We start from the raw sequence: 22761 nt of genomic DNA, 5'->3' as shown, positions 1-22761 counted from the left end.
TATATGGCTTGTGTGCTTGCCAGACCCAGTCTTCCTTGAACAGTTGCTGTTTATGCAGTTGCCCCAACTCAAGTATTTGTAACATTGCTGAGGGTCTCTGGTTTGGGTAACAAAGGGGATCACCTATTCATACGTCGAAAGACATTGTTGCCTGTCACCTCACTCCATCTCATTCCAGGTATACTGGAAACTTTCCTGAAGGCCACATGTTCTTGCTCAAATGTCACAGTTATTGTCTCTTGTGACCACTCCTTTCTTTCTGAGTCACTGATCCTTCATTCAGAAGCACCATGAATATTTCTGTGTCAAAGCTTTCATCCTCACTCCTGTGGAGGTTCTGTCCTTGATGATGAACCTGTTTTCACTTGTCTTTTCAGTGCTCATTGCAATGAACTGCATCTCTCCATCATGTGCTTTTTTCATCTCTGAGACAGAATACATGTCAAGGGCAAAGAACATGACATTCTTTTTTGGCTTTTTCTTAATGCCTATCACATTGCTGACACATAATAGTGTTCCATAAATATCTACTGAATAATTAAATACAATGATTTATTTGACTGCCTTGGTATTGTTTAACTATGTAACCATTTTGTACAGCCTGTAAATGGAAAATGAAAGAGGAAAGACATTCAAGAATCTTGCTAACCTTTAAAGGAACTAGAATAGTATATATTGAATTCTCTCACTGAAATAAGAGTTAAGGTAGTTGTAGCAAGTCTTAGTTAAATTCAGCATTATATAAAGAGGATCTGATCCTGGATGATATTTAAAAATTCTATCTTTAATGGAAGAAAAAAAATATTTAACATAATATTCTATGTAACACTTTGAAATTCTAAAGATACTTTTTAAACAAGTTAATAAAAATTATTTGAATAAGCTAAATAGTAAAGTTTCATATATTATGATGATATTAAATATGAAATATATTTGAGAACTCACTGAATGATACTATAGTTGTATCAAAATATTTAAAACAATATACACAGAAACAAGTTAGAGGATAACAGATACTGATAGTGAAGCAATAAAATAATTAAAAATTTTAGAACACTAAGATGAGTAGAAAGGCATATGTTAAGGAGTTGAAAATAAAAAATTAAATTTACTTCTTTTATTTATTCATTAAATATAAATCACATGGACTCAGTATTGGTGATAAGGCATGAAAATGTAAAAAATAGATTTTATTCTTATAAAGATAAGTCTTAAATAAGAAAATAAACATATTACCAAAAATCACTCAATATACTATTATCAATAGTAAATGTAGATTTTGAATTGTGAATCCACTATATTCTTAAAATGCAATCTCACCTTAGAACATAGTATATAGAAATAAATATTAAAAATAACTGCCTCACATTGTATAAATTTACATAAATTGTTCAGAGACACATGTAAATGTCATAGATAGTGGCAGAGGTTTGATGTTCTTTTGTTTCTTCTAATTTATTTATTTTTCCTAATCTAATACATTCTTTAGTCCTGTGGGGAGGGGGAAGATGTGCAAGTTATATTAGCTTTATTAAATTCATTGATTATACTTGTATTAGTGTGTAGCTAATACCAATGCATATGTTTGTTTTAAAATATAGTCTGTTCTAAAATATATCACTTTTAAAATTAGTATATGTCTTAAGGATGCTGGAATTTCTTGCAACTATTAAGAAATATGAGTTTTAGTTTGATACTTTAGTATTTTTCAACAACATAAATTTATTATAATTGGGCAAAAGCTCACTCAATATAGTTTGAAAAATATTAGTGAATACCAATAATTCAAATGAACATACAGTCTCCTGAAACACATATACATTCACTCATTTATCCTTGAAGAAATGCAAATACAGAAAGACATATTGTATCTACTTTTATGTTAAATCCACTATGGTCAGATTCATAGAAGCAGAGTGTAGAAGGGTAGGTAGTAGGGCCTGGATGAGTGGGACATGGAAGTGATGGTAAAATAGTTCAAAGTTTCAGGTATACAAAATACATAAATTTTGGATATCTGCTCCACAGCATGTTTCCCAGAGCTAAGAATATTGTACTATATAATGAAAGTGCATTAGGAAGGTATGTATCATGTACCACATGCACATAGAGCACACAAAATATAATAACATTAATAAAGAAGGTAGGAGGAAACTTTGGGATGTGCTAGATATATTTGTGGCCTTAATGCTGGAAACTGTTTCACTGTGTACATTTATTCCCACATTTACTGGGTTAGGTATATTAAATATGTATAGATTATCATAGGTCAATCATACCTCAATAAAATAGTTTAAAAATTCACCCTGTTAAAATGCATTATTAGCATTTTTTCATTTATTTTTTGCAGGCCTATAGTTCTGTATTAAATATAATTCATGTTAGTTGATAAAATAAATCACTGCCCTCATTAAAATTTAGGCCCTAATGGTGATGAATGATGTTAATTATTTGATAACATTTTTAACAGTTTTTCTTTTACATATATTTTTTAAATTGTCAATTGGAGTCATACCATATAGAGAGTAATGGGATTTTTTCCTAATTATTACATTCTAAAACATTGCACTGCTCTTGTATGATATTGATACATAATAATTTCTTTTAACAAACACACTAGTTATTGATACGATGTAAAATAAAGCTGAAATAAGCAATTCATGACATAAACCTTGCTTGTCTTTGACTATTTCCTTAGGAGAAATTGTCTTCTCCATACTTAAAAATTCTGTTTACTTGTTTAGGAAAATCTTTTGTGCTTTTTAAAACTAGCTCAGTAATCTTCATGTAATTTTTACTTATATCTCACTCTTCTTCTTAGTAGCTATTTCAAATCTTCTCTGCAATTCTAAAGCTTCCTGCATGTTTTATCTCTTTACTTCACCCCTCTCCCCCAAAAAAAAGCAGTCATAAAAGAATTCCTTCAAATTCTTACCAGTCTTACAATAACTTACATATGCCAGGTCTAAAAATAAAAGGAGACTAATTTTTTAAAAATTAACAGACAACAGTATGATTTTCTTTTCTTTACCTCATTTTAAAACTTTCTTTGCTATGACTGTGTGTGTGTATGTGTCTGTACTATATATATATATATATATATATATATATATATATATATATATATATAATCAGTTTTAAGGGTATTTGTTTCAAAACCCTGGTACTGGCTCCATAGTATGTAGTGCCAAATACATTCCTAGTTATAATATGTGACCCTAATTTGATAAAATGCAATAGCATTACCATTACTTTTTAGCACATCAAAGTTCATAACTCTTTGGAAGAAGAGTTTCAGTATAGTCTGATAGTGAAAGACAAATTACATAAGTTTGAAGAGTTAATGAAGAGGATAAGTTGACTTTAGACGCTCTTTAAGGAAGAGATTGGCCATGAGAGGCAAGAAATAAACTGAAGGAGGGTAATCTGGAACAATGTAAGAAGTTAAAATGAGAGATAATAAATAGACTTTTGTTCGTTGAAAAGACGAATATAGAATCTTGAATATAGTAACTATTAGTCTTAGAAATGAGCTCTTCAGTAAAAGAGCCATAAAAGGAGAAAATTCTAAAAATATAAGTGCTGATAAAAGTAGACATTTTATACCATTTCTTTGCTTTCAAGTTTGATGGAGCTCTATGGACAGGTCATGTATCCATTCCTGTGGCTGGAAGTGATGGGCTCTGTGATTAACAACCTCACCAACTGAAAATGTCTTGAGGGAAAATATGTTATACTAAAGGACAGGCTAATAAGCAGACAACTCAACATTTTCTACTCAATACTCATTTAATCTGTTATTGTGTGCTATAGGAGTGTTTGAAGCTTTTGCATGAGCTTTACTTGTTTTGTTAAGAATTTTTAGTCACTTCCAAATATAAGACATCACTATACCAGTCTATTTTCATGGATACTACTCAATATATTATAAATATTCTCTATTCCATTATTCTCTGTTCAGATTCCTTGAGGTAGAATAGTTCTATAGTGCCAAACTTTTATGTACTTACTTCAATACAATGATAAAATAATTCTGTCATTCATAAATTCTGGAACAAAAAGTTAATTACACTCCAGAAAACCAGAATATAGGTGGTATAAACAATGTGTGCACCTTTCACCACATGGTATATCAAATTTTGATAATTTGATAGTTTGATATATGTGAAAGGACAGTTATAAACCCCGCTCTACATTGTACTATCAAAGAGCAAACACCCACAGGCAGACAAAAGGGTCCCTGAAACCTTCTTTTCTCTCATAGATGTGAAAGGTGGGAGAATTTACCTTAAAAACAGATTGATTACAACTCATAACAATTTTGTTTCAACTCTTTAATATTATTCTCATAATATCAAGTTAATAATATTGACAATGTTTCCATAGTATCATAATCATATTCTCTTAACCATCTTCTCCAAATATCTTTTCCTTTATATCATGTTGGCAGTAATATTATTTTAATATCTTCCTGAATTATTACCCATCTGTACAACTGCCACTGTTTCTTACTTTCAGGGTCACTCCAAGTATAAGCAGGGATAATCTCAGCTATGGTGTTGGGTCCTTTTTGTTAATTGATGAATATAATATGGTACAGATTTATGATGTAAAATGTTGTATTTTTCACTCAATGAGGAATGGTTAAATGAAAGTATTTCATCTTCATGCATTAACTAACAAATGCATTTTGTATATGTGATAGCACTTAAAATCTACACTACTAGTGATTTTCAAATGTGTAAAATATTGCTATTATCTGTTGTCACTGATGGGAATATTTCAATGAGATCTATTTCATGTTGACTAACTGAAATTTTGAATTCTGACCAACATCTTCCCAATGGCCTCACACCACTTCTGGTAATCACCATTTTACTCTGTACTTCTGTGACTTTTTCACATTCCACATGTTAGTGAGATTATGTGGTAATTGTCCTTCTGTTCCTGGTTTATTTCACTTAATGTAAATTTCCCTCAGGTTCATCTAAATTGTCCCAAAGAATGGGAATTCTGATTTTTAAGTCTGAATAGTATTATACTATGTATATATGTATATAGACCATATTTTCTTTATCCATTTTTCCCTTGGTGGACAATTGGATTGATTCTGTATTGCAGATATTGCAAATAATGCTGCAATGAACATGGGTGTGCAGATGTTTTCTTCGTCTACTAATTTCATTTCCTCTGAATATGTACCCAGTACTGGGGTTTCTTAAGCACATGATATGAAACCTTCTTCTTAAACTAGCTGGAATAATTGAGAATTTTTTGCTGATACCCCTTAGAACTTTCTTATCACAAGTACTTGTCTTTGGAAGGACATTTTGAAATTATAACAGTTCAGCTAGACTGATGCCTCTTCTATTAAGTTGACCAGCTTTAATTTCATATTCAAGAATTAAAAGGTGGGTCTTCTATCCTCTTGACCTAGTAGGGATTTAATTAAATTAGGGAAATATCTATATTTTCACTGGGATGTGTGACCATCTTTTTAAACCTTTCTCAACTGTGGGAAAGTCATTTCATCAGATATATTTCTCTGAACAAAACTCAGTGTCATTATAGGTCCTAGTTTTTTTTCAAGAAAAGTCTGTAACATTGTTTCTATGTGTTAGCATATGAAATTAAAATGCCTATGTTGGTTTTTCCATCGAATATGGAAGGTATGTTTGTGATGTTCTAACTTTAAATATAGAATGTAAAACTCATGAAAAATTCACTTTCACAAACTCAGTAGGAGATCACCTTTAGCCCAAGGCAGGTACCAGCAAAGAAAATGAAATCCAGGTGCAATAAAAGATTCATTTGAATGCAAACTAGGAAAGGCAAATTTTACATAAAGATTTCATTGAAAACAAAGTAAACGGTAATTTTAAATATCAGGAAAAATTAGCATGTTGATGGAATTGTCACATTAATTTGTTAGCAAGTTGATTTCTATCAAACAACTTTGTTACATCTCCAAGAGTAATGAATACACTGTGGCATTCCTATATATATATATAGGAATATTCCTATATATATAATATATTTATATATATTAAATTAAAGAATAAACTAAGCATATATATGCTTAATTGGTGAAATTATTTATGTAGAATATAATTTATATATGTATAATACAGAATATACTCACATATTAGAAAACTAGAGAAACTGCAAATGTTAAAAAAGAAATGTAAATGAGAATTATGCTTTTCTGATACTAATGAAAATTATAAATATTTTAAGATTAAAGATATATTTGAATTGTTTTGCTTAAAGATAATATTTGTCTGAGCACAATAATAATGAAGCTCTTTTTGTTTTAGCAGAAATTTTACATTCATTTTATGCCTCTATAACTAACATTGCACAGGATGTGTCACAAAATGCATATATAGCTCTGACTTTTCAGAGATGCTATGCTTACTTCCTTGCTTTAATGACTATTTCACTTTCAAAATAATTTATTAACAGAAATAAGAACACTCTAAACAGATGGTTGTCAGAAAACTGCTTACTTCAATAAAATAATCGAGAGTTAACAAACATTTGTAACTTGGTGTGGCATAAAGCATCACTACATTAAGATGCCATAAGGAATCAAGCACATAGAACATTTTACAAAGATAACTCATGTTTATGTAGTTTTGATTTCAGTAATATTAAATACATAAAGTGCATGTGCAAATGACTAACCCCAAACTATAAATAACATTCACTAAACAACACTTATAATCTTCAAAGCTTACAAAAACTCTGCTAAAAATCCTGTGAAAATAGGATCAGGTGCATCCCAAATGGAGAGAGATTAATTATAGTTTTTACTCAGAAAAATAATAAGCCAAATGTCTGAATATTTATGACTGATTTCTCTGAAAACTTTTTCTCCGAACCTTCTATATCATAAAATAAACTTTGAGAATATCCAAAATGTAGCAACTGCAATAAAATGTGCCAGAAAGAATGCAATATTAATCTTTCCATACTATATTAAACTTCTGTGTAGCTTGTACTATGTCACAGCAGCATATAAAGGTAAGGCATTATGATTAAGATAAAGCAGAGCTAGACCAAATAAACCTTTAACAGGGAGCATTTTTAAAGTCAAATATTTTTGTTGGAAGTGCTGTAGAAAATTAAAGAATAAACTAAGAAAAATCACACGAAGTAATGAATGTGTTATTCTTTCTTCAGGAAATGCATGCTTTTATTTTCTGAGAGACATGGCTATCCACTCTATAATTCTTTGAGTTATTCTCATTTTATTCACCTAATCACCTATTTTGTCTTTGCCATAATGATTTTATATATGTATATAAATGTGTGTATGTGTGTGTGTATATATACACACACATATATATCACATATACATTCTCACGTTATTCTGTTTAGTTAAAATGACCAATTTAATGACTTAAAATATATCATTAGATTACTACATTAAATTGTAGGATTCTTACTAATTACTCAGAAAACAAATTGGCATACATAAATAAAAATAAAATATGTGGAGGGCTGGGGATGTGGCTCAAGCGGTAGCGCGCTCGCCTAGCATGCGTGCGGCCCGGGTTCGATCCTCAGCACCACATACAAACTAAGATGTTGTGTCCGCCAAATACTCAAAAATAAATATTAAAATTCTCTCTCTCTCTCTCCCACTCTCTCCCTCTCTCTCACTCTTTAAAAAAATAAAATAAAATAAAATAAAATATGTGGAGAAAAATTTTAAATAAATTTTGAAGCTTAATTGGTGAAAATAATTTTTATAATGAAAGTTTATATAAATGAATTATTTACTAAATTAAATGTCAGAATTATTTTGCTTTATAATGCTAAGTGTAGCACAATTACAATTCCTTAAAATAGTATCTGCTAATTAAACTTACGTGATTAAAATAGTATTTTCTCATCCTATGTGTTTTAAGTGAACCAGTCAAAGTAGTAATCTCAAAGAATACTTTGAAGAGCTGAATGTTTTACTGCTCATTGGTTTCAATATTTTTCTTTTTTGTGCATATTTTATGGCTTACAAAATAAAGAATATATATATATATATATATATCTGCATATATATATGTTTAAATCACGTTAGCATATATATCACTTCATATGATTATTTTTATTATTAGAACATTTAAAATCTGTTTTTAAGCAATTCTCAAGTACATTATCATTAACCAAGTTGTGCAATAGATCTCCAGAATTAATTCCTCTGACCTAACAGAAGTATCATACCTTTTAACCAACTTTTTTCCTAATTTACATACACATACTTCTTATAATTCTTCTCCATGCATGTGTCATAAAGGTAAACAATACCCCAAAATTAAGTTCTGAAAAATTACTACCTCTACTACTTGATGTTTTATAGTTTGCCTTCTGTGGACCAACTTGGAACTTTGCCAGAAAGAAAAAATATATTCCCAAAACATGATATGCATTTTTGAATACTTTGGCCAGCCAGTATATTACCAATTGAAGACTCGACCAAGCATGGTAGCACATCCCATATTCCCTGGTACAGAACAGGCTGAGGCAGAAAAATTGAGAATTCAAGTCCAACTTGAACAACTTAGCAAATTATTCAATTTCATTTAAGAAAGTATTCAATTTGATTTTAGTTATATGTGAATTGGTTGGCACTTTCATGCTTACTTGTGCTGACATCAACGGTTTGTCTAGATTGTTTTTTCTTGTTGCATTCTTTACTTTTGTTTGAATACCTAGTTTTATTAACATTCTGTCCTTTTTCATAAATCTATATATTTTTGTTTTGAGTTTATTTTTATTAGTAGAATAAATTAGGAAATTTAATATGTATTATTAACTTATGATCCACCTAATAGTTGATTATAACTTTTTCTCTAATAAATTTAGTATCTTAATGTCTTAGAGTCTATATCAATTATGTTCTACTTTATATTATTGTTAATAATACTGGTAGTATTAATTATATTTTCCTACACCTAGACATGTCCAATACTGCATTGGTTATGTTTAACATTGTGGATGGTATACTGTAAGGAGCCTGAATTATGTTATCTTCTTATTTGGAAAGTTGCATATTGTTCTGAGAGTTAGCCATATTACTTGGCGAATCCTTTTGGTCTTTTTAGACTTCTGTTAAGATTTTGTTAAGACACAGATATTTCAGTTTAGTCTTAGTAATAGATTATAATCTGAGCTGTGGCCTTTACTTCCTTTGGCCTTTCACTTGAATCACCAAATGCCTGAGTATAACTCCTGGTATCTATTAGCTCTCACTTTTAGAGCACCTTCATTCTGCTAATCTGAGTCCCTCTTTTCCTGTACTTACAAAGCTCGTGTCTCAATCAACCTTAACAAAGTTCAATCCTCATTCCAGTACTCTCTCCTGCTGATAATTTGTCCTCTGAATCTAGGGTCTTCTATGATCCTGATATCTCACATATGTTTATTCACTTATGTTCAGCTCAGTTTGGACTCTTCTTTCCAAAAGTATGGAATTTCTTGCTGATCAGTAAACTAGGGCAAACAGGTACTCATTTTGTGTGCTTCTCCTTTGCAAAATAAAAGAGAGGAACACAAGATGTGTATGCCTCTGTGCTGACTATTTCCAAATCTTTGTAAAACAAATTTTCATATATTTGACACACTTTTAAAGGTCATCACAGCAGGAGATTATGTCTAATATAAGTCTTTCCATTATGGTTGTAAGTTGTAACCCCAATGATACAGTATTTTGTTGAGTATTTTTCACTCAGTAAATATAAATGCTGCTTTATTTAAAAATATGAAGCAGAACTTTATTCTGATTTTAAAATTTCATTTCAAGGTCTGAACATTCCTTATGCTAATGTCTTAAAGATATCCAATATTCATTAGGGAGTATATGATTATGATAGAGTTCATTTATTATATTGTAAATGATGAAATAATTCATACCATCAATCTGAGACACTACTAGCAAAACTGTTCCCTAAACTTTATATAACAATGTTTCAAAGATGGCAAGGTCTGGGAAAAAAATTAGGGGGTCCTGGGGGTACCTGGGGTGCTTAACTACTGAGTCACTTCCCCAGGCTTTTTTATTTTTTATTTGGAGACAGGATCTCTCCAGTCTGCTTAGGGCCTTGCAGAGTTGCTGAGGTTGGTCTCAAACTTGCAATCCTCCTGTCTCAGCCTACTGACCCATCTTGCCTGGCTGGAAATTTTATAATAAATTGAATAATGTAAAACACTTCTCAAAAATATGTCAATATTTTATGTTTCTCACTATCAGAGAATGAAACTAAAAATAAGGGAGAAGCAATAGAAAGAAGCCAATGACACTGGATTGTACTGCCTAGTACTTTATTATTTGGTTTCTAAATATCATATTTTGAATAAAGAACAATGTGAAAGAAAAAGAGAAGAAGAGAAAACATCAGGAACTTAGGTGAACTGGGAGAGAGCTGAGCTACAAGTTTTTAGAGTACCTTGTTAAAATAAGAAGACAGGACAGGTGCAACCTGTAATCCCAGCAGTTTGGGAGGCTGAGACAGAAGGATTGCAAATTCAAAGCCAGCCTCAGCAATTTAGTGAGGCCCTAGGCTATTTAGTAAGACCCTGTCTCTAAATGTGAAAAAGGGCTAAGGATGTAACTCAGTGGTTAAATGCTCCTGAGTTCAATCCCCTGTAAGTAAATAAGTAAGTAAGTAAGTAAATAAGTAAGTAAGTAAATAGGACAAACAGCATGGTGACACACACCTGTAATCCCACAGACAGGAGGATCTCAAGTTCAAGGTCAGCGTGGGAACTTTAACAAGACCCTGTCTCCAAGTTAAAAATTTGATAAAAATAGAAAGGACTAGGGATGTAGCTCTGTGGTAGAGTGCCATTAGGTTCAATCCTCAGATTTAACATTGAACATGAAATTAAGAGAGAAGTTTTCAGCTGCTGGGGTTGTTCATTGTCTAACTCCATCCTCTACTACTCTCAGAATCTCCTATCCTTAATCTGGTTTCTATTCAATAACCCCAAAGAAGTGGCAGAGGCTTAAAGAGCCTTGTCCCTTGTGTATCATCATGACAGGGAAATCAACACACACACACACACACACACACACACACACACACACAGAGATATGTCTCTATATGTACCTATGTCTATATATGTATAGACAGCAAATAATATATGTATGTGTGTACCCATATATATCACATATATATGTACATATACTCTAAGAAAAAATGGAACAGTTGCATTATCTCCATGGTATATCCAATATAATATTTGTTATATAACGTGTTTTTATTATATGTTCATATGTTTTTAACTTGACTTTTTACATTTGTTTTTATCTATATTCTCTGAGAGTTGGAGCTTAATTTCCTTAAAAAAGTTGAACTAGATTAAGTTACACTCTTCTAATGGATGTAGAAATGAACACACAAATACACACACACACACATTCATGGAAAGGGAGAAAAAAAGAACCAGACTGAAGCTTTCTTAGTCACTTGATTAATGTCAACATCGCTAGTAAAATTCATATGGAAATCATGTCCCCACTTACATAATTTAATGAAAGGGACACTCTACACGTGTGGAACTAAAATAAAACCAGCAGACACATATTAATCCACAAGAAAGCATCAGACAAACTCAAACACAGGGAATTCTACAAAATGCTGAAGCAATATTGTTCAAAAAATTCAAGGACATGAAAAAGAGTGAGAATTAGAAAAACATATAAATTAAATATTATATGGGACATATCTACTACTCTTTCGCTGTATCCAAACTACTAATTGCAACATGATACTCGAGATTTAATACTGGATTAGGAAAAAACAGGACACTGTGAGGTCTGTGGTGAAATCCAAATAAAAAACATAGTTTCATTAATGATATTGTCACATGTTAATAATTTATTAGTTTGATTAATAATCTATGATTATACAACAACCAGGAAATTTGGTAGAAGGTATTCAGGAATTCATTGCAGATCTTGGTAACTTTTCAGCAAATCTCAAGTTATTTCAAAAACGTATAAAATAAAGCATATTGATTTAAAAGAAAAAATGTTCTGTGATCTTGTAAAATTCTTTATATTCTCAGATTAATGAGGAGTCAAATTGGCACTGGTGTAATTTTACTTTCATATCTCTTGAACATTGTTCTTCATTTTTCTGGGAAGTTGAACTTTTTAAATTGGATATAAGATAAAAGTTGCCAGCCTCTACCATTTGAACTTCATGTATTTTCTTTATTCTGTTATTATTACAGAGTTCCCCTAATTATCCGAAAGTTGCATTAAAATAACCATTTATATTCATAATTCATGGATTTTAGGGAGAAGCAATAGAAAAAGGATGTATTGAGATTATTTCAGTGTCTTTCACTGGATATATAAAGCCAATAGAAGCAGCTCATGGCATTAATATTATGTGTATAAAGAATTGTAAGAAAATTAGAGAACCATATTTGGTCTTTAAGAGTAAAGTCAGGCTTCCATTTTTATCCAGAGAAAAGTTTCAGAAAGCCTTTGTAATGTTCCACATTAAAGCTAACTTGAAATATTCCTCACATAAATATTAATTTAATATATAATAAAAATATTGATTTCACTTTTTAAAAAATTTTTATTTTTTAGTTTTAGGTGGACATAATATCATTATTTTACATTTATGTGGTGCTGAGGATCTAACCCAGTGCCTTATGCATGCTAGACAAGCACTCTACCACTCAGCCACAACCCCAGCCCCTCACTTTTAATTTTGCATAATCCTTAAAGAAAGCTCTTTTATTCTTTTTTATCATTTTTGAAGATAAAAATTAACATACATTATATCCATATGAAAGGATATGTGATCATGTTTGAATTGATAATACATATGTACAACCGACTCTTTTAGGCATAGGTATATAGAAATACACATCATATTATTATGATCGTTTCTAATTACTAAGCTGTGGACATAGGGGGATAATTATAATAACTAAATTCCACAAAAAATGTACTACACAGCCTGTGCATTTACTTCAGAATGTGAAATATTAAACACTTGTACTTCAATTCAAAACTTTTATTTAGATATAGAATCTGACATTAAAAAATAACAAAATGCTCACACATAAAAATATTGCTACCAATACAGTAGAAATATTTGTTTTCTATTTTAATTAAAAGTTCAAAATGTATTATAAAAGGCATATTGTGATCACTCAGATGAAAAAATGTTGATAGCTAATAATTTTATTTATCTTATTTGATAGACAACCTGCATGACTCTACAGCAGAGATTCAGATTGTGAGAAATGTTTTAATACCAAGAAAATATAGATATTTAGGTCAATTCATCTAGTTGTTGTTAAGGTTTACATAGTAGTTATTCCCCCCAAAACTCATGTGTGAGACAATTCAAAATGGTTTAGAGGTGAAATGATTGGGTTATAAAAGCTTTAATTGATGAATGCATTAATCCCCTGATATTCATCATTCATGAAGTTAATGGAGATGTATTTTGTCAGGACTTTTGGTTGCAGCAGTGAGAAAGCTTGCTTAGACAGATGTTATTTTGACTGATTGACACAGTCACACTTTATTTTTCCATTCTCTTAGATTATTAAATAATTCTTACTCAGAAATTTATGGCATTGAGAAAAGAAAAAAGAAAAAAACAAAGGAAGGAAAAACACAAAAATAAATAAATGAAACAGATGTTTATTCTACCACTCATCATTTTATGAATCACAGCAGCAAATAGCTATTTTTCAATTTTTCTTTTTTCATACTGGGGATTGAATTCAGGGATAAATTACCACTGAGCCACATTCCCAGAATTTTGTGTTTTTTATTATGAGATGAATTGTCATAATGTTGCCAAGGCAGGCCTCCAATTTGAGATTCTCCTTCCTTAGCCACTTGATTTGCTGGGAATTGAGGTATGTGTCACACCTGGTTGAATTAGGTAGTTTTCCAAGTGTATAATTGATTTGGTATACTGATTGTAATAACAGAACAATACAATTTCAGCAGTTTCATGATTCCTTATTGGTTTTGAAAGGAATATTTAACACCATTTTGTATCTGTCATCTGAAAGGCATCAGCTACATTATTTGATCCAGACGTTGTTTTTGTATTCTAGTCTGGAGTATGGTCCAGCTATCTTTTACTCGAAAGCATTTTTGTCATAGTTAAATGAACAATTCCTCATACCTTAAGTGTATCAATGTACTAATCAATGTACTAATGCAATTTTAGACATTCTCTGATTTATGGTTGCTTTAATTATGATTTTGGTGGAGCATTTTTGCATGCATGAAAATCTACTACATATAAAATTTATGTTTATCTCAAAAATATATGTGGTATTGTCCATATAAGCACAATCAAGTAAAACTCATCAAATGTTAATAATAAAATACATTGCACACATATCCTGAATATCAAATAAATGCCTCTGCAAACAAAATACCAGGTTTCATTTGGTTTTTAGTTTACTATTTATATGGTATTTGTCCTTTAGGAATTAGTTTTAAAGACAATGTTTAAAATACAGAAATCTTTCTAATAATGTATTACCATAATTCATCAAAAATAATATGTTCATCAATGTAAGAAATATCTGCAGTTTAAATGAAGGATATAGTGCTTCTTGAATAGGTCATATGCAGAAAATTGAAACATTATATCCATAATTAAAATATTTGGAATATTACTTTAAATTTATAAAACATGATTGTTAACTTTGTTGAACTCGATTTAATGAACATTTGATTTTCTATTTTCTACAATATTTGGAGAATTTTATTCCATAAGAATTTGCACAATATTTTTTTTTTATTTTATGAAGAATACATCATGTCAAGAAGTAAAATAAGTACCGATATAGTAGCAATTAGCTCTTGTCTCTGTCATATTTCAGTATGTAATACCATAATTTATTTGAAAATATAACTAAACAAATTACAATACTAACACTAAACATTCTATTGGAATTATTTTATTTTACTCTTGATCTTTGTTTGCAAATTATTAGCTTCCTTTAAAAATCATGATTTTTATTCCAAGAGATAAAACTTTACTTTCTATTAATGGTAGATATACTATTTCTTACATACAAACATAAACATCAAAGCTTTGTCAATTTCTCCTCTACTGAGGTATAATAATTCCCACCATCAATCTCAAATATATATGGATTAAGGAACAGTAGGAAAATATAATTCCTTCAGTGATAGAAATCATTTCCCATACCAAAATATAACAACACTTTTCATACATTAAAATGATGCTTTTTACAATTAGGATGGATTGTTTTAAGCCTAATTTTCATATTTTTTATAATTAAACTAATAATTCATATTTTTGCATTTAAAATAAGTAATGGGAAAGAACTTCTGGGTATCAGAAGAACAAGAAAAACAGAACACCCCGTGACCTTCATATTAAATTAGATATAAAATGATGCTTAATTTATACAAAAGTAATATGTTTTTCTAAAGAATTACAGGAATTGGCCCAGGAGAGTTGGATTGCAATGTTCTCCCCCCCAAAAAAAATGCCCTTGATAAGAAAGTTCCTGCTTAAGTGTGCATAGTCTCTCTGACCATCATTCCTTTCTTACCCTATGAAAATTCTAATATATACTTGAGTTTCTCAAGAGAGTCTTTTGGGGTGACAGTAGGTCACATCCTCTTAAGGTGCTGGCCCTTAAATGAACCTGATTTCCTTCACACCAACTCTTGGCTCTGGAATACTGGCTTTCAAGCAGTGAGCAGAACTTGGACTCAGAAATATAATTATGCTTCCTTATTCGCAAATGTGATTAAAAATATTTATCAGTACAGTTATTGCTTCAAATAAGAGAATAAAATTGTTATCTATACAATATCTAAAGCACAATACATACAGAAACTGGTGCACATAAAAATATTTTTGTTTTCCTTTCTTATGGTATCTCACAAGTTTCTTATGTTTACTTTTAAAGTTTTAGCTTTAATTAACAGTATTGTAGAATTTTAATTAATTAATAACCTTTATAAGTAATACATAATGTTTAAGATGGAAAGGTTGGATAATAGCCAAAACTTACCCTATGTTGTATATTAACAGGGTTTTTAACAAGGAGCTAAAATAAAATTGTCCAAAATTACAGAACTGGAATTTTCAGAGCTTGGGTTTAAATCTGTACTCAAATATCCCAGTGTTCATGCTTCTAACATTGTAATTGTCTACTGATTTCAGCAGATGAAGGTCAAAAGTTAAGTTCAATTTTTTTTTTCTGGAGAATATGGAGAAACAATTCTTTCCCCTCCCTTTCTGTGCATTATGAAATGAATATTTACATCATTGTTTATATCACATCATAGTGCTCTGGTAAAAGAACACAGTTAAAATTTGCTAATGAATGGAAGAGGTGACTGACATTCATTAGGAAAGAGTAGCAAAGTGCTACATAATTAAACAATGTCACCAGGAGACAGTTTAGGACAGAAGCTGGACTTGGCTCTTTAACACTAAGTAAAACAATACAATATCTCATTTCTATATAACAAAAAGCTGCTCACTTAGTATTTTAAAAGGTGCTCCAAGTTATTCCTCTATCTCGTTTGCCTAATAACATGACATGGGGACATACATTCATAGCATTCAGTTGCCACAATTGATATTTCATATACCAAACTGGGTAATACTCTTTTAGAGTAATGTTCATTTGAATTATCCTTCCTGATATTTCTTTGAAAAATTCAGACTCAAAAACATGCCAATGTGGAACTGGGCATGGTGGCATATGTCTCCAGTTCCAGCTGCTTGGGCAGGGGGGTTATTGGGAGGAGGGTCACTTGAGCCCAGGGGTTTCATATCAGCATTGGCAACATTGCAAGACCTTATGTCAAAGATAATTTTTTCCATCTGCTTCTGCCTTCCTGGCTTTAGTGCCAAAGAGTCACATTTAAAAAACAATCTCTACTGTTTTGGGTAGAGATTAAGTATTGTATGTGCTGAAATAGCACACTGTAACCCATTAATATGTGCAATTAATATATGTAAATTTTAAGTAAAGTTATATTTGAAAATAAATAAAAAGAAAAAGCTTAATCTCTAAATACCATGGATATCCCATAATATGCCCAAGGTAAATTTACAAACTAAAACATAAAAGTGACCCTGAGTTTCACATATAAAAACTATATTTCACTATGATAATACAGCTCCTGGCTGGCAGAGAGTAAGTACACTGAGCTTCACTTAAAAGGTTTTGCAAAGAACATCCTGCCTGTTAATTTAAGCAATCCGATAAACTGGCCTGTCTCCTGCAAGGTGAAGGACGCTTCCGAAACCTTAATGAACATCTTTCTGAATAGCAGTTACAAGCTTAGCTGCTCACCATGGAAGACTGATTAAGTTAGGAAGGATATTACCTTTTTATCCAGTCTTTCCTCTCACATACTTTGCCACTGAGATTGAACAAGCTAGTGTCTGCAGTGCAAAGATAGCATTGCTCAAAGCATATGTCCTATAAATCCAGATAGAATCATTTATCCTCGAAGCTCCTTATCGAAGTTCTTGCCAATGATTATAGAGTTGTCCCATACATGCAAGGAAGTATTACAACATATTTAATTCAATGGAGAAAGTGATGGAAATTATTCTCAAATAAACTTATGTTTCAAAGGAAAGAAAGATTTTTGTATTTGAAAGCATTTCAGTGTGGATTTTGATTTCTCTTTACTTAAATCAAGATATGATTCAATTTAGAGAAATTCTATTGTCTTTACTAGAATTATTCACACTTAATTGTTTTCACATTTAGAAGTTTTTAATGTATGTATTTTAAAAATACTTAAATTGCCAAACAGGAGAATTGCAAAAAATAATAAAATAATATTACAAATAAGTACATATGTCATGCCAATAGAACAATAAAGATTTAAATGACTTCGGATTTAATCACCTTTATGGGTCATGATCATCATTACCAAAGAGGTCTGAATAATCTTTTTAATGTAGTCTCTCTTCTATAAATGAATAGAACAGATTCAGCTTAATCCTTCTAATAATTGTGTAAGCCCAAGGTAGTAATAACAAAACAAGCAATGATTTTCATAAACAACCTTTTGAAATGAAACCCCATTCATATGGGAACAACTGTTGTCCCAAGGTTTTCCTTCAAATAAGGAACCAATTTCACTTCAAAGAAGATGCTATCCAATATCTCATGCTAAAATTATTTTGTTTTTATAGTGTTCATGTATATTAAGGTGATCTAAAATATTTTGCTTGATTTCCAGGTTTCTATGTGTTTTCTTTATGTTTTGTTTTCACTTATACTGCTTATATCTAATAGACTTGGGTCTTTTTCTAAGTTTCAACTTCTATTTACTCATGTAACAAATAAGAAATACCCACAATGTACTAGTCCCTGTTTATGGCCCATAGAGTATATCAGATCAAATAATAAATAGAAATCCACATATTCATGGAAGTTAGCATTCTAATGAGGAAACCAATCATTTTTTAAAAATTCTTAAAAATACAGTAGGTAAAAGAGAAACTAGTACTAAGGAAAAATGGGTCAAAAACCATAGATATGGAAAAGTTTGAAGTACACTGTAATTCGGATAGATTAACAAAGAAATATCTCACTTGCAGCATGTACAAAGGTCCTGAGATGACAAGATGCTAAACATGTTTGAAAACCTCCCAAACACATGAGAAATCACTCACCATTGCCTGTTACTTTCCCTGGAAGCAAATGTTGAGAGGGAATTTGAGATACAGAGTAAAACTGAAGGATTAACACCCAGAAATTCAGGTCTGACAGAGCCTCAACCAATTTGGATGGAAACTCTGGAATTTGCCTTTCCCTGTTGGAATATATCTGCCTCTCTGAGACTTGTGGTCCTTTATTCATCATTAGGTTGGGGTGCCTGGAGAAGGATATGCCCTGATACCTGAGGAATCTTGATGGCTTAGGCTGCCTGCTGTCCATAGTACCTCAGAAGTCAGGCAGAGTCTTTTTATGCAGGGGAATCTGAGTAGCTAGTTCTCACTTCTCCCCCACCAATCACTATCATTGTAAACTAAATATTTGCTCGGGGATTTTTTTTTCTCACATGGACAATGAGCATCAAATCTTCAGCCGTTCTTATGACTTGCTATTCTGTCTTGACTTCATCTAGAATATTGCTAAAAACAGGAGTTTTATAATTGACTCTATAATATTCTGAATTTTACAACCCCTTGGTAAACCTTTGCTAAGTTTAATAGCATAGCTATTCTTCTGTTCAGTGTTTTGTTTTTTAACCCTCTGTTACTACTAAACTTCGAGATGCTTCAGCAGTTATCTCCAATTTTAAGCTGAAGAGGCTTTTTAAATCGTTATAATCTCAATTTTGTGAGATTGTTTTTAGGATTTGCAATTTCAGCATTTGATTTTTACTTTCTACTTATATGAATATGAGGCAAATAGCTATGGGAAGTTTTAGCATTCTTTAGTGTCTTAAAAATGCTTGTATGGAGTTCCTATTACTGAGTGATTTTGCCTATTGCTTTGATTTCTTTTGTTCCAAATGTACAGTTACAGCATGTTTTATTCTTACATCTTGGTAGAGTATTTCAAGTATTCCACATACATTTTGTGATTTAATTTTATGATGTTATACTACAGTTAGTAGATTCTTACTTGAAGCTTACATTCCATGTGGTACTTTTATTTTTAATGATTATTGAAGAGTACACAAATCTTATTATACATCTGTCATTTTTCAGCTAGTATAAGCAATAATTGTTTTAATATATATTGAAAAAATTGAATATTACCTATAAAACAAGAGAGTGGCTGTAGGGAAATAACAACAAATATTCTTATGTGAATGAAGTAGAGCTACTTAAAAAAAAATACATGTTTGGGGGAAATAGTTCTAGAAGAGAATAGTTTTTTTTTAGAATTGATCAATAGAATCCACACTCCTTGATCAGGTGATTGGAGATTTATTCATATAAGAGTTCTTTAGTGTGATAACTGAGTAGATTTCTATCATTAGTCAGTATTGTGTTATGTGATACATGATCTACACACAATTCACTGGAAGTGTCCTTACATTTTTTAAACTAGACAAATAGAAGATAGTCACTCCTGCAACAGAACCCCCAGACCTACAAATGATAATCCACCCAGTGTCACTCATTACCTTTATGAGGAAAGAAATCACTGTTATCTCCAAGGCCAAGAAAATAAAAATAACAACCACTTTCTGTCTTGTCACAAAGCTCTATTTCTTCTTATTCTTAATTTTCATGCATATGTTTCCTCTGCTTTTGTGATACATAACATTCACATAAGGCCTACTATCTATCTATCTATCTATCTATCTATCTATCTATCTATCTATCTATCTATTATAGTTGTAGATGGACACATGCCTTTATTTTATGCTAAGGTCCGTAAATAAGTCAAAAATAACACCTGGTATTTTGCCAGAGAAATGTTAGAGTTCGTAAACAAGTCTGGATGGTGCCTGGCAAAATGTCAGAGGGAGTGGTTTGAGAAGTAACAAAAGCGAGCCATTAAGTGTGGAGATTCCTTATTGGTTGACTGATGTATCTAGTTTATGCTAATTAAGATAAGCTGTGCAAAATGTATAAATAGCTCTGTTGCCCTACAATAAATGGCTCCTATTCCTGCTGCATCAATCTACAGAAGTTATTCGTCACCCCCCCAGTTATTTTGCTGCAGCTGGCCTGCGGCAATTTTACTTGTTTATTTTTATGTGGTGCTGAGGATTGAACCCTGTGCCTCACACATGCAAGGCAAGCACTCTGCCACTGAGCTACAGCCCCAGCCCCTAATGCTTACTATTTATTATGCACTATTCTACAAACAAAATTAAACAATTAAAGAGTGATAGTTAAAACTCGATCATAATTAGAAATTGTGTATTTAAAATACTTAGGTTTTGCATGGTTTTGATGTTCATGGTTTGTCAATAATTTGGCGTGGATACTGATTTATTTTTATCTACAGTGTACTCACATTTTTATATTTTTGGTACATTTAAATTATGATATTGCAGCATTATGTATAATTCTAACTAAAAGATTGAAGATGGCCTTGGAGATAAGAGAGAGATAAATGGGGGGGGTTCTCTTTGCTCATGAAACTTCCCTTTAAGCTAAAGAAGAAAAAATATACTCTTAGATATAAAAATTATGCCGAGGATTGAAATAGGGTGGTGGGATTGTGTGTGCATAAAAGGCCTGAGTAAGAGGAAATTTAGATGGATGTGTTAGTGCTGTCAAGAGGAAGAAGAAAATGGTTCAGTAGATGGAACAAAATGTTTTTTCAGGAGAGGTTTTAAAGGATTGAACTAGAAAACATTGAACATGTGTGATTATGTTAGCTCAAGGGGAAACAAAAGTTAATTTTACAAGGGATTGCAGGAGCAAAATAAAGGAAACACAAAGAATTCCAATGTCAAGTATAATAGAGAAGACTATTCTTATACCCAAGCAGGTATTCTTTAATCACTATTCTTTGTTGTTCTTCACTAATGTAAATATTCACTAATCATATATTGGCTAAATATCAGTTATTCTAATGAGCTTTGCCTGATTCCACAGATCATGCTGGAATCACTATTCCTAAATATTATATCATCCAGGATTGTATGGATACCTTATAAGTAAAAGGACAAGTAAGTAAATACCAACCTAAAATATAAATATTGATTATTCATTCACTCATGGAATTGTCCTCCCTCCATTAAAAATTCCATTGTCTTAATGATGAGGTGAAACATGCCTATAATCTCAGTGGTTGGAGGTGGGGGAGGGGGAGGATAAGGCAGGAGGATTACAAGTTCAAAGTCAGCCTCAGCAATTTATAGAGGCCCTAAGCAACATAGCAAGACCCTATCTCAAAATAAAGAAAAAAGAAAAAAAAATGGGCGGGGGATGTGGTTCAGTAGTTAAGAATCCTTGAGTTCGATTGATAGTAAGAAAAAATAAGTAAAAATATTAAAAATTTTGAAAAATCTGTCAGTTTTTAATAATCTCAGAATTTTATGATTTATCTCAATATCCATCTATTGATAATATTTTATAAATAATAAATAATCTTTAAAATTAAAGTTACTATCTCAATTTTATTTAAACAATTAGATTGCTGTTCTGAATTAGGTTTCAATTGATTAATTCAAAATTAATATTTAATGTAAAGAATTTGAATTAATTGCATGTTTTTTTAGAATTATGCACAATGCCATAATATTATAAACTTAAATGGACCAAAAATATAAATGAATACATTGAAGCTTGAAATAAATAAATATTCACTCTGTATTATTGATGAACCATAAACATAAAAATCATGCAAAAGTTAAATATTTTAAATGCAAACTTACTAATTATAATCTATTTTTCAGTTTTTAAAATTAATAATTCATCATGAAAGAAGGAAGAGAAGAGAATTTACAGAAAAATTACTATACCAACATTTCAAAAACATTTCAATTAGCCAACTATTTGAGAAGAGATGAAGATTAAAAAAACAGTGATTTATGATTAATATTTATGTTAAAAAAAATGGACTTTTTAATGCTATTGAATGATATAATTTATCAAAACTACTCTTATTCTGGTCAAAGATACAAACAGAAATTCAATTTTTTTTATTAAAATCATGGAACAAAAATAAATTTTAAATTATTACACTTAAAATGTATATATGAATAACAGATTTTAATCTTTCTTATTTTCTATTAAATGTCACAGATACATTTTATTGTCCACTTGAATT

This window comes from Urocitellus parryii, chromosome 2 (genome assembly GCF_045843805.1).
Source record: "Urocitellus parryii isolate mUroPar1 chromosome 2, mUroPar1.hap1, whole genome shotgun sequence".
NCBI lineage: Eukaryota > Metazoa > Chordata > Mammalia > Rodentia > Sciuridae > Urocitellus > Urocitellus parryii.
The sequence above is the reverse complement of the archived record's forward strand: the minus strand, read 5'-3'. Positions refer to the sequence as shown.